The sequence below is a fragment of the Pipistrellus hanaki genome (assembly GCF_964339955.1).
Source record: "Pipistrellus hanaki genome assembly, chromosome: 1".
Lineage (NCBI taxonomy): Eukaryota > Metazoa > Chordata > Mammalia > Chiroptera > Vespertilionidae > Pipistrellus > Pipistrellus hanaki.
Genome location: NC_140503.1, coordinates 136,494,380 through 136,500,020, shown reverse-complemented (window position 1 = coordinate 136,500,020; position 5,641 = coordinate 136,494,380). Strand labels below are relative to the sequence as shown.

At 40.3% G+C, this 5,641-nt stretch overlaps 1 pseudogene across 1 annotated transcript; it reads right to left on the bottom strand.

Annotated features, from left to right (window-relative positions):
* Nucleotides 1-321: 321 nt before the first annotated feature.
* LOC311620959 (large ribosomal subunit protein eL32-like) lies at nt 322-818 on the bottom strand (annotated as a pseudogene). The gene has a single exon. The product of its transcript is annotated as a large ribosomal subunit protein eL32-like (transcript).
* Between the last annotated feature and the right edge of the window lie 4,823 nt (nt 819-5,641).

Sequence of the window (5,641 nt, the reverse complement as noted above, 5' to 3'; positions counted from 1 at the left end):
CCACTTAGGATAGTGTAAGGGACAAAGAGCCTGAATGTAGCAAAAAGACAGAGGAAGGGCTGATTCGCTGTCTGATTGGCTAGGACATCCACCTCCTTTTGCCATCTGACATCAGTGCTCATGATTCTGGAATCTTCAGACAGAAGTGGGGGCCCACACATCACCCCCACTCATTCTTAGGCCTTTGGGTTTGGCCTGGAGCTCCCTTCCCATGGCCTGCTGTCTATAGGCTACAGGCCCTGTGACTTCTCAATCTTCGTAATCATGAACCAGTCTCTCAGAATAAATCTTTTTCTAAAAAATCTGTGTATCCCTTTGGTTCTACTTCTCTGGAGAACCCTGAGTAGCACAGATTTTGGTATTTATATACTTTGAGATTTCTTGGCAGAATTTTATGGTTTCATTAACATAAATACAATATATATACATGCTGTCTATTAATTTTCTTCGCTGATTAGTGACTCTGATGGCCAGCTGGGCTGCTCTTTCCTCAATGCTTTTGGGGTTCTTCGAGGAGATAGATGAGCAATCTCAGCAAGGTGAAATTTTTACACTTAAAGCTCCTTGACACAGTGGACCAGGAACTTCCCAAAGCCACTGGGTAGCATGTGCTTTGTTTTCTTATTGCTCCCATAACCGGTGTTGGGTATCAAGATCTGGCCCTGGAATCTTCCATGTATCCTGTTGTCAATGCCTCTGGGTTTCCACCAGTTACACTACCAGTAAATTTTAACATATCCGTCTGACTGGTGCCAGATGAATTTCCTGGTCCTCTTTTTGACGACCTTGGTTTTTACAAAGGTTCTGAGTCTGGCCATGGTACTGAGTAGGAGATGATTGCCACCTTGGTAGGCAGTGCTGAGGAAGTGGTATTTATATACTTTGATACATAAGGTATGCAAACGATAATGCTTAATCTTTCTTCAAAAAGAAAGCATTACTGTTCTGTTCTGTTGGCTATCAAATGTAGTTTTACTGAGAACCCCAGAAGGAAATGGCGAGTTAAATATTAGCAGCTGGGTATATGTAAAAGCTTGAACAAGAGGAAGAATGTGCCCTAACCAGTTTTTGGTTCAGTGGATAGAGTGTTGGCCTGTGGACTGAAGGGTCCCAGGTTCGATTCTGGTCAAGGGCATGTACCTTGATTGCAGGCACATCCCAGTGGTGAGTGTGCAGGAGGCAGCTCATTGCTGTTTCTCTCTCATTGATGTTTCTAACTCTCTATCCCTCTCCCTTCCTCTCCGTAAAAAAAATAAATATATATATTTTTTTAAAAAGAGAGAGAAAGTATGTCATATCATGTGTTGTGCCTATGTCCTTTATAATAGTAACTACAGTGTGTGTGCCACCATGACATGGGGTCCAAAGGAAATAGAAATGCTCACCAATGTGTGATGCTGGAGACATATCTCCTGAATTCCATGGGGCAGGGGCTGGTCTGGGTTATGAATACAGAGAACAGTGTCAGACAAATAATAGGGGTGGAAGGAACCTGTTGGTTATAGCAAACTGAATAACATTTGTTCAGATGGTAGACAAAGCAATGATGTCCCAAAGATGTCCATGTCCTCATCCAAGAGCCTTTGACTATGTTAGGAGAAATTAAGGGTTCAGATCGAATTGGCATTGTTAATCAGCTTACTTTAATATAGATTATCCTGGAACACTCAGGTGGACAAGTGTAATCACAAAGGTCCCCAAAATTAAATGAGAGAGCAAAAAGGAAGTCCTAGCTACGTGAGAATTCCATGAATGTCTCTGCCTCAGAGGTGGGACAAAAAACCATGAGTCTCTAGAAACTGGACCCACCAGGAAACAAATTCTCTCTAGACTCTGATGAAGGCACCAGCCCTAAAGACACCTTAATTTTAACCCAGTGAGACCCATGTTGGACTTCCAACCTACTGAGTTGTGGTCATTTGTTATAGCAGCAAAAGAAAACAAATCCAGTTCAATTATCAGCAGTGTTTCTATAATGCATCCCCATAAGACTATAAAATCTATGTAGAGTCCTGTGGATATGGCCAATAGAAAGGCTAAGTGGGCTTGAAAATGTTATTGTCTTAAAACAAAAAAATCCAGATGAAATATTTAAAGTTTCAATAGTTTATTAAGTAGACTTCCAGCTTCCAGAAAGAGCAGACAGCTTTGTTCAACTAAACTCCTTATTTTCTTTAGTTTATATGAAGACATAGCAAACAGAGGCAAGCAGATAGCTTGGAGAGCCTATCCTTAAAGGCAGTCATTAACAGGTGAGAAGTAGGAGGTCTGGCACTTTTTCTGAGTGTACTCTCCACTCCAGGGGTCCTCAAACTTTTTAAAGTGGGGGCCAGATCACGGTCCCTCAGAGAGCTGGTGGGCCGGACTATATGAACTACTAATTCCTACTGTAACACCTCGGCTGCGCTCACTGCCCAAAAAACCTGGCGGGCCGGATCAGACTCCTCTGCGGGCCGCATGTAGCCCGCGGGCCACAGTTTGAAGACCCCTGCTCCACTCCATCTACAACTAAAGGCAATAGGTAGTCTAGCTGGCAAAGTGTCAGAGCATAGAGTTCGCTTCTGGTAGAGCAGCCAGAAATTTGGGAGGGGAGATTCCAGAGAAGAATCTAGAGAGAGGTGAGATGAGAACCACCATGTAAATTCCATCCCAACATCTGGTTACTAAACTTCACATTCAGGGGGTCTACAGCAGCCCAGTGCATAGGCAGGAGCTGCCAATTAAAGGATGAAGTGGGGATTCCATCTATGTGTCCATGTCCAATAGATTCCATTTATTTTTGGGGGTACTTAATTTTACCTAAGTACCCCCAAAAATAAATATATAAAACAAGTATAAAGGCAATAAGCCATCAGGCATGGAGAGTGGGGGTAGCATAGATAAAGGAAAATGAAAGAATAGTAATAATGGTTGACACAGCATGCTATGTCTGCAGGAAATCAATATACAATTTTGATATGTATACTTAATTTTCTTTACAATGAAAATATGTTGAACATTTATTAATAGTTCATAACTCTGGTTTGAGTAGGGGTCTGGAGGCATGATCATAAGAATTTCTAGGCATTTAACCACACATCCACAAATACTATGGAAGTCCCCAAATCTTGTCCACTCTCCTTCTACAGACTGTTTCTTGAGTCCCTCCTGCCATGACATCATACAAGGTCATCTTTAACAACCTGAAATTATAAGTTACTTCTTATAACCTTTTTTTCCTGGTCAATCTTTGGGAGCCATTGCCAACATCATGGCAACCTGAAATAGCCATGGTATAAAAGTCACCAAACTATGGAAGGTCATTAAAACATTAGAAGGACTTATATGCATGCATATAAGAATAACCAATGGATGCAAAACATTGGGTGTGAGGGCATGTATGGGAGTGGGGTAGGGGGTAATGGTAAGATACATATACATATAATACCTTAATTAAAAAATTAAAAATTAAAAAAAAACTGATGGTTTAGTTCCTCAAAGGATCACTGAGCCCAACATGGAGACAACAGGATATGTTTTATGCCAAAATGAAACAAAGTATTCTCCCATCCAAGTCATCCCCAAGTTGCTATGGGGAAGCTCATAGTAATAGTTGGGGAGGAGGAATATAATGTCTACTAGATACGGCCTCTGCAGGACCTGGGTTTGGCTGTGAAGATACACTGGGTGTGCTCTCTTATCTTCTCTTTTTCTTCTCTATCCTTTCTCAGGTTAGGAGTTTCAGAAGAGCTTATGGAAAGTGCTCATGGCAGTAGTTCATGTTTACTCATAAAGTATTTGGCATTGTTGAGCTTCAGTATCAAACCACAGGGACCTTAGAAAGAAAGTCCTACTTGATCAATGTTTCTCAAACTAAAGGTACTTTAAAATATTATCTCGAGTGGTCTTTGCTCTCTTAAATTCATGGTGGTTAAAATAGCCTGATAAGCAGAACAAAACACAAGTGAGCGATGATAATAACACAGCTTTCTGAACATCCAGCACTTAGATCCAGTAGGAGCTCCAGTCAGGCCATGCTTTTTGCATGAGCTGTTTGCAGGAGCCACCAGGCAAGGGGTGAGTGGCAGAATGCTCGAACAGTGCTGTCCACATGCTGGCTTTGTGGGCAAGACATTTTTATGCCAAAACAATTATTTAGGCATCCCTTTCTTGCAAAATAAATATGCAAGTCCTGAAACAATCCTTGGAGGGGTAAGACAGGGGTTTCAGTGGGTGGGATGATGACAACACATTCACGCAGATCAGAAGTTGCCTGGTGTGAAAGGGCACAGAGTGGCTCCATTTGGATGAAGCAATGGGTCACATTACTTTTAATGTGAATCATAAGCAGGTACTCTTGTGAACATTATGAATATGTTGGAGCCATGATAATAAAAACAAGGGGGTAATCTGTCCTATTTATTTGGCTTTTGAGATTCACATCTTATCATATACGATGTGATAGCTGAAAATTTTTTTCTCACTATCCTCCAAGCAATCCTAATGTGATAAAGGTATCAGAATTGACAAAGTAGTTAAGGTCAGGCTCCAATGTGCTCTGACAATAACAACGACATGGAGGGAAGAACTAGGGAAAGTCATGGTTGTTATTTGCAGTTTACTGCTAGGTCTTGATTTTCTATCATAATCAATTACAGATCTGTCATCCATGAACTTATTTCTATTAAAGTATATTTTATTATTTTCATCAAAATAGCACATTCATGTTGGAAAAATATCAAATAATATTAAAAGATATGTAATAAAGATTACCAATACTATCCATATCCCGACTTCCTTTCTTGGGCACACAAAAACTTAAACAAGTCATTATCCTGTGGTTTAGTAGGGTTACGCCACAATTTCTGATCATTGAAATGCCGTGTTGTTTGTAGTCTGAAGTGATACAGTTAAAAAAAAAACCACATAGCTCTTCAGCTCTTTTCTCCCCATCAAAGGGTCGTTGGTGCACCTAGAAGCACCATATTGAGGTGGTGAGACAATGTTGGAGCCTATTGGGTCTCTGAGTCACCACACTGAAGGGAACTCTCCTAAAGAACTTTCTATCTGTAGAGTACCGTATTTTTCGGACCATAAGACGCACCAGACCATAAGACGCACCAGTTTTTAGAGAAGGGAAATGAAGAAAAAAAGATTCTGAAACAAATAGTGTCCTAAAATATTTTATGTGCATTAAAACCCAACATCACAGTCATAAACACATGTAATCAACCCTGTAAAGTAAACAGCAGCATTTAGAACCATTTTAGAGCCGGGCAAGCACACAGAGACCACACAGAGCCGGGCAAGTAAAAAAACTTTTTTTTTACAGTATATGTGTAGGCTATATTTGGACCATAAGACGCAGGGACTTTTCCCCCCCCACTTCTGGGGGGGAAAAAAGTGCGTCTTATGGTACAAAAAATACGGTAATTGGGTGAAAATAAACCCAAGTATGCTAAAGCTGTGAGATTTCAGGGTTTAACTATTCATCCTACTTGACTAATCCTACTGTTTACATCACTATAAACAGCAGCTTTCTATCCTAGACCACCCATTACTACAGATAACATCATTGAGAAAAAACTATTTTTACCTTAACTTTTTGTAATATGTATCTCATTTGTTTTACATAATATAATTTATTGTTATTTGTTGACTT